Raw genomic sequence first — 8,383 nt, forward strand, 5'->3', positions numbered from 1 at the left:
TGGTCTTCCACTAGTAAAAATAAAACGATGATCGGTCATCTTTTGAGAAAGCTGATCGAAATTCGCCTATTTTTTATTGATTTGAAAAGCTGATTTTCAGTGTTTCCCAATTGATGATATGTCATTTATTCAAAAAGCTGAAAAGTGTTTTCAGATTTAGCAATAAATTTTATTGAATCTCTGTGGAAAACTTTTTGCTCAAGTGTAAAGAGTATTCTGAGGGTAAAGTCTTGAAAATTTTCGCGATTTTCCACGAGAAAATCGATTGAAAAGTTTTCATCATTTCATCTATTTGAAACACTGAAAAAAACGTCGCTTGTTTCACAACATTCAAACCATCTTTTAAAACACTGAAAGTTACCAATATTTTCAGACGGGTTTTTCTTGGGGAAAAATTGGTGGGACTGAGCAGGTTACATATTTTTTGTCTTTGCTCTGTCCCAAAAAGTAGGTTTAGCATGAATTCCTAATTGAAATTGCACTATTTTGTGTGTAAAATAGGTAATAATTCTGATGCAACTTCATTTAGTAAAACAATGAAAAACATCGCTTAGAAACATCGAAAGTTGACATGTCGCAAACACGTTGAGGAGCTTGTGTGAGACATAACCTCAATGGAGGTGTCAAAGTGCGTTGTGCTTGTGCGTTGTGCGGTGGTGTTTTCTGCATTTTTTGCAGAATAATCGACAGGGGAACCAACACTTTCTTTGTGGGTGCCCTAGACGTGTTGATTTGAAAGTTTTCAGTGTTAAAAGTGACGGTAAAGTGAAATTTGCTTTGTGAAATTGGCTGCTGCGGCTGTTGGCAAAGGACATTGCTCCTAGGTGTGGTGGCCTCAGCCCCCTGATTCACATCACCTTGATCTTCAAGTAGAACTGACGCTTCCGGAAGGGACATTATTTGTGTCCTGGCTTTAAGTTTATCTTCAAGAATGTTCGACCTCTGGTTAGTATGTTTTGATCTGGTTACTGGGGCCAAAGAGCATCAGAAACGGCCAAAGTGCGAGTGAAGGTGAGTATTTCCGTAAGGAGGAATGTCAGTAATGTTCTCGTATCCTGTGCTCGTATCCTGGTGCTCTTAGATGTCTCATTAGTACCAAATATTATACCATCAGAGTCTAGTTTCTTGTGCCGAATGTGGAAAAACCATTTCCGAAAAGCTCAAGATAAGGTTATGTCGACTGATAATTTTATTGTTGCAGATCTAGTTCTGATGCTAGCCAAGAAGACAAGAATTACGACCAAGAATACAATGCTGATAAGCTGCTCCAAGAGAGAGAGAGAGAGAGAGAGAAGAGGAATGATAGATCTGCATCCCCATCGAAGATCGTCAAGCAGAACTTAAGAAGCTCTCATGTCTAATCTCGGAAAGAGACAAGCTGACGCAGGATGATGGTTCGGCTGGAGTTCTTCTCAAATAGTTCTGCAATTGTCCAAATGTGACTCAGGAAAAATTTCTGGTTAACGAAATTTTCTAAAATTCAGGTGAGCTAAAATAAAATTTAATTAAATAAAAGCTGAGAAAGAAAACTGTATGATCAGTCCAGGCAGCGTCCAGGATAAAAAATATAATTCAAGCTCTTGAGCAATTAAAAGCACTACATCATTTAAGCCATTTAAGCTATAATTTTCTAAAATTTTCATTAACAATTTTTAAGAATTCAGCCGTTGGAACTTGATTTTCGAACATTTTTGAAAAAAAATATTCCTTCTGTTAGCAGATGAGTTAAATCGACAAGGACGATTAGGTCACCGGTGACCCCGGTGATCCATAGAGAAAATAAGTTTATACCTGACTTCATAAAATTATGACTGTGTAATATTTGTAGAAGATTGTAGGAATCCAATTTTTTTGTTATTTCCTATGTAGTAAATATTGAAGCTTAAAAGTGAAGAACTTTCAAAGACTTACAATGATGAATTATTTTAATAATTTTTTTATTTCCTTTTTTTCGAAGTAAACTCCTTTAAGAATAAAAACTGGTAAACTAATAGTACATAATATTTTACATTAGAGTGAAATAAATTTCCTTTCATTGGTATTATCAGACAATTTGTTTAAATTTTTGGGCTATTTTTGTTCCTACCGTCCAGGGAGACTAAAAGTACAGTGAATCAGGTTCTATTAGATTTTCCAATTCGAGAGCTACATGTAAAATTTTTCAATGATTTTGTTTATGGGTTTTATTTTTATGTTTGATTTTCGGTCAGTAAAAAACGTCTGGTTATCATCTTAAAAGGATTAAATTTTAACTTGATCAAAGAACTTTTAAAAGAAAGTAAATTTGAAATTTTGGCAGAATTTTGTACATAAAATAATATTTTCTGTGAATTTTACATTTACACCACATGTCGTCTTGTTAAATAAATTGTGATCAAGGAAACAAAAAATTCTTTGTTCAAGTAGGAGTTTAATTCATCAGCTAACAGGAAATATTTTGTTTTTTGACTTCTCTTAAATTTATTCTAAGCATTCTAAGTAATCGTGCATACCGAAAAGTAAGATTTTTTTTTGCAAAAAAAATTCTAAAAATCTGGTCCAAAGTCTCAACGGCGGAATTTTTAAAATTTTGAAATGAAATTACAGTAGACTCTCGCAAATTCGGCTCTTTTAAGATCGGGCTACTTTTTAAATCGGGCAGCGGTTACATTTGAAAAAAGTTTGTTGTCATTTTTCAAGTTTGATTATGATTATCAAATGAATCAAATATGCTCAAATTTAGCATGGTTTGTCTTAGTTTTGATATGATTTTGCATTATTGAGGGATTTTCATGCAATTTACGTTATATATGAGTGGGTAAACTCAATATCTATATGCACATGTCGCCCGAATTTCTGTCTAATTCGGCTGACATTTCGGTCCTATATGCCCGAATTTGAGAGAATCTACTGTAGTGATAATTTTATTCTGTTTAAGACTATGAGGTCAATTTTAAATATCAATATATACTTTAAAAATACTTCATAATAGTAAGCTGTTGTGAAGAACGCAAAACGAAACATATGAAAGCATTTTTGGAAAGCTCTCGTGAAATGCTACTTCCCCTTCATACATCGCAAGCTCATAAAACCACCGCTAGGGGTGCTATTATTAAAAAAAAATTTCAATTTTCTAAGTTAAATAACTCAAAAATTTCTTTGTGCATCGGGCTGAAATTTTAGTATGTTGTAGCCGCAGATCATACCGTTCAAACAAAAAAATATTTAAGTTGATCGATAACCCCGGACCCGAGCTATAAGGGATCAAAGTTAGAAATTAACCGGCCTATATCTCCGGTTCTAATTAACATTTTGTCCTAAAATGTGGCTTTTTGGTTTCGTCTGGCTGAGCACTTTCAGATGGAAGTTCAAAAAGTCACCACAGGTGGCGCTGCGATAGCGTCAAAATTCAATCACATTTTTTTCAAAAAAAAAAAAAAAATTCAAAAAATCATATCTCGTGTTCTATCTGACCGAATTTGACGTGTGAGGACGCAAATGAAAGATCTCACAAAATACTACAACTTTCTAGAACATTTAAACTTTGTGAGACCAACACCAGAGGCGCCACAGTCGAAAAACCAATTTCAATATCACATAACTTCAATTATCTCGGCACCTGCTTTACCGATCTTAATGATTACTTTGGCAGAATTGTAGAGGACATTTGTATCTATATTTCGTCCATGTATCATTTTTTGCTCAGACAACGCTATCTGTCCGATTTTGTCGTTTAAGTGTCAAAAAATTGATTTTTTCCATAATAACACTTTGGAACCACTCAGATGCCAATTTGAGTGCTTCTACTCGACCAAGGCACTTAAAATATGGTACTAAATGAAAAGTTTCACAAAATACAACAATTCTTTGATACAGTCAAATACAGTTTATCAAATGAACACTTGGGGCGCTCTGGTTGAAAAAACGAGTTCAAAAGCAAACAACCTCGATTATCTCGGTTTCTGAGTAATCTATGAGATCAAGTTCTTCGGCAAAATTATAATTTTGGTCTACATTTTATCCATGCAGCCCTTTTCTGTCAGTCCATCAGAGTCCCTGATATTTTGTTTTAAAATATAAAATTTGTAATATTTCTCGAATTTGACTCAAGATTAGGGTAAAATAAGCTAATTCAAAACTTGTTCCAAATGGAAACTTTTCGCTACTGAAAATGGAACATGATAAATTATACATGATAATTAATACATGATAAATAGAGTACTAAAATTTTATTTATATATATTTTTACACTTCAGTTTTATTATTTAGTTAATTTTGCTTCAAAAAGGGAAAATCCATTTATATCCACAAATTTTAATTTGTTAATTTCTGAGGAAAATTAAAAGAGCACATTTTCACCATAGAATTTTTCATCGATCGACTATATTTTCTAATGAAAAACACAATAGGGTGATTGTTCTTTATTCGTTTTTTTCCTTCTCTCCATTTGGATTAATTTGCTTCCATTAGCAATATTTTGCACTTGTGTATATTTCTTGTTTAAGAAGTTTTCAAATTATATTTAAAGAATTTGCACTAAACAGTAACATTCTAGAATTTTTTAGAAAATAAATAAACTTAATGTGTTGAATCTTCTGTCAAAGTTAAAGCGTCTAGACATGGTCCTGAATTAGGACATTTACCCTACTTGAAAGAATTTAAAATGGGATTAAAGAGTAGTCTTCGTAGTGCAAAGAAACATTTCAATGTTGTTCAAAATTTTAATTTGATTTGAATTAACTCAAATTGCAGTTAACATTGTGAATATTTATTCTATTAAATCTTGCACTATGTGTATTTTTGATGTCGAGTGAGAGTTTTTCTTAAAACGGTTTTAGAGAATTTTAAATATACATCCCGAATCTAATTTCATCTTAAGAGGATTTTCTCCGGTTCAATTGTGATCACAGCGAACCCACGTCACTTTTCGGAAACTTCACAGCCTAGACTACAACACTTTAAAATTTGATTAAAATACATACATTATGATCGTATAAAATGAAAAGAAAGTATTTTACCACTAAGACTTTCTGGGAAAGTATGGGAAGTTGATTCAAAGTACAATTTAATCTCAAATAAATTTCGTTAGTTTCGAAAAAATCGTTCGAATTTGCGGGAGTTGAGAAATGTCAAAAAGCCCTCCGAACGTTCGAATTTAGAAGACTACTGTATTGTAACTACTTTATAAGAAAAATAAAATGTCAACGAGAATTCAAATCAGATAAGATTATCAGGGAAAATTTTAACAAATTCAATTGGATATCAAATTTTCAATAATAAAGTGATGGAAATAAGTATAATTTCACCCCATTGTCCTTAAACTCAACAAGAAACGAAGATTTGAAAAAAATCATACGTTGACCATAACGTCCTTTCATATTTCTTCCAAACATTTTCCCCACGATATTTCCGCAAAAATTAGTGAAAACTTCATAAAATGCAACTTTATTTATAAATAATAGTAAAAATAAAATTATTAAAAGATATTAACCTTAAATTGGTCAAAAATTGGTAAAATGCAACTTTATTTATAAATAATAGTAAAAATAAAATTATTAAAAGATATTAACCTTAAATTGGTCAAAAAAAAAAAACCCTAGCGCTTAATTTGTTGAGTGGAATTATACTTATTTCCAACCTAAAACACAAAATTCTATTATAATTATAAAAATACTTATGGCGCTGGTACACCGTTTTTTTCAATTCAGTGTAATTCAATCGATCATGAAATTTTAGACCTCTCACTCTTTCAATCGACTGAAATCAGATATAGTCATCTCTTTCGGTGGTTTTATGCCAAGTGGCATGCTTTCCAAAAAATTTTAAATTGAAATTAAAAGTTATGAAATTTTTTTTGAATATTGAATTTCTATTCGACAGAAAGAGAGAGCTATATCTGATTTCAGTTTGAAAGAGTAAGAGAGGTAAATTTTCAAGTCGACGTTTTGAATTTCATTAAATTGAATAGTAGGTGGATTGTGCCAGCGCCATTAGAATAAAAACCTCTCACTCTTTTGAAATGTCGATTTTTCTGATATTGGTAAGTAAGAACATTATGGTCTAAGCAAGTATTTTTTCGAAACTTCTTTTTTTTGATTAGTTTCATTAAGGATTATGGGGTGGAATTTTATATACTTATTTTAATCACTATTATTATTATTATTATTTTTTAAATAGATTCCCCACCAGAACACACAGAAAATATGCTTTTGCTAATGCATTATAAAATTACTATTGGTCAGTCGGGTAGTAGAACATATAGTATTGTCCAGTCGGGCGGAACTGTACTGGCTACGATCGCAACGATGGCAACAGAAGACACTGTGCTTGTAAATTTTTCACATCGAGAGGAAAAGCGTCTCGGACTAGTCAAAGGGGAAAACGGCAATTTTCCTGGATACGGGCATTTCATACAAAGTGGTAAGAAACTATTGCATTTTCATCATTAATAGCTTTCTATCAATGGCCGCCATTATATTTTTTTACTGCTCGAAATCAAAGGAAAGCAGTAAAGGCGGCTTTGAGATAGAGTAATTTATAATCATTTTATTATAAACTCGCAGCTTTGTCTCAATATCAATCATTAGGGGTTGGGGAAGTATATCCGTATCGATGTTTGTAAGAAAATTACTTCAAAATGCCCCAAAATAATTCTTCAAGCAGCCTTCCGGAATAACTTAACCTCACTTTTCTGTATTGCGCAGTCCCACAAAGATACGTTAATAAAACATTTGCCTCATTAAAATCAGTAGCATATCCCTTGTGGAACTCCAGCGACAGTGACGTGGAGAGGTGCTAGGTGGAAGAAGAAGATGCATCGAAGCCGGATGTGGTGTGAAGATCGTTGGCGAGAGATTTCAAAGTTCATATTGAATCCATGGCAAAGCCCTTCACGCCTCTTGCCTTTAAGAAATTTTGCAGAAAATGTAATTTAATTAGAAGTTGATGGATCTGCTAGATCACAATTTCAATTTCATTCAGAGAAATTATTTAAAATAAATTAAAGTGGTAATATTAAGCAAAGAGGATCAAAGATCGTTGGCGAGAGACTTCAAAGTTCATATTGAATCCATGGCAAAGCCCTTCATGCCTTTTGCCTTTAAGAAATTTTGCAGAAAATGTAATTTAATTAGAAGTTGGTGGATCTGCTAGATCACAATTTCAATTTCCTTCAGAGAAATTATTTAAAATAAATTAAAGTGGTAATATTAAGCAAAAAGGATCAAAGATCGTTGGCGAGAGACTTCAAAGTTCATATTGAATCCATGGCAAAGCCCTTCATGCCTTTTGCCTTTAAGAAATTTTGCAGAAAATGTAATTTAATTAGAAGTTGGTGGATCTGCTAGATCACAATTTCAATTTCCTTCAGAGAAATTATTTAAAATAAATTAAAGTGGTAATATTAAGCAAAAAGGATCAAAGATCGTTGGCAAGAGACTTCAAAGTTCATATTGAATCCATGGCAAAGCCCATCATGCCTTTTGCCTTTAAGAAATTTTGCAGAAAATGTAATTTAAGGTGGATCTGCTAGATCACAATTTCAATTTCCTTCAGAGAAATTATTTAAAATAAATTAAAGTGGTAATATTAAGCAAAAAGGATCAAAGATCGTTGGCGAGAAACTTCAAAGTTCATATTGAATCCATGGCAAAGCCCTTCATGCCTTTTGCCTTTAAGAAATTTTGCAGAAAATGTAATTTAATTAGAAGTTGGTGGATCTGCTAGATCACAATTTCAATTTCCTTCAGAGAAATTATTTAAAATAAATTAAAGTGGTAATATTAAGCAAAAAGGATCAAAGATCGTTGGCGAGAGACTTCAAAGTTCATATTGAATCCATGGCAAAGCCCTTCATGTCTTTTGCCTTTAAGAAATTTTGCAGAAAATTTAATTTAATTCGAAGTTGGTGGATCTGCTAGATCACTATTTCAATTTCCTCCAGAGAAATTATTTAAAATAAATTAAAGTGGTAATATTAAGCAAAAAGGATCAAAGATCGTTGGCGAGAAACTTCAAAGTTCATATTGAATCCATGGCAAAGCCCTTCATGCCTTTTGCCTTTAAGAAATTTTGCAGAAAATGTAATTTAATTAGAAGTTGGTGGATCTGCTAGATCACAATTTCAATTTCCTTCAGAGAAATTATTTAAAATAAATTAAAGTGGTAATATTAAGCAAAAAGGATCAAAGATCGTTGGCAAGAGACTTCAAAGTTCATATTGAATCCATGGCAAAGCCCTTCATGCCTTTTGCCTTTAAGAAATTTTGCAGAAAATGTAATTTAATTAGAAGTTGGTGGATCTGCTAGATCACAATTTCAATTTCCTCCAGAGAAATTATTTAAAATAAATTAAAGTGGTAATATTAAGCAAAAAGGATCAAAGATCGTTGGCGAGAAACTTCAA

General features: G+C 32.3%; 1 long non-coding RNA gene across 2 annotated transcripts; it reads left to right on the forward strand.

Moving 5' to 3' along the window:
* The first annotated feature begins 14 nt into the window (after positions 1–14).
* Positions 15–6,685, forward strand: LOC129809217 (uncharacterized). Of its 2 annotated transcripts, none has more exons than XR_008752591.1 (3): positions 15–1,011; positions 1,202–1,484; positions 6,157–6,685. It is a non-coding gene; the product is annotated as an uncharacterized LOC129809217 (long non-coding RNA). The 2 variants fall into 2 exon arrangements; XR_008752592.1 differs by having other exon boundaries at positions 15–945; positions 6,157–6,684.
* The last annotated feature ends 1,698 nt before the right edge of the window (positions 6,686–8,383 follow it).

The sequence above is a fragment of the Phlebotomus papatasi genome, unplaced genomic scaffold (genome assembly GCF_024763615.1).
Source record: "Phlebotomus papatasi isolate M1 unplaced genomic scaffold, Ppap_2.1 HiC_scaffold_47, whole genome shotgun sequence".
NCBI lineage: Eukaryota > Metazoa > Arthropoda > Insecta > Diptera > Psychodidae > Phlebotomus > Phlebotomus papatasi.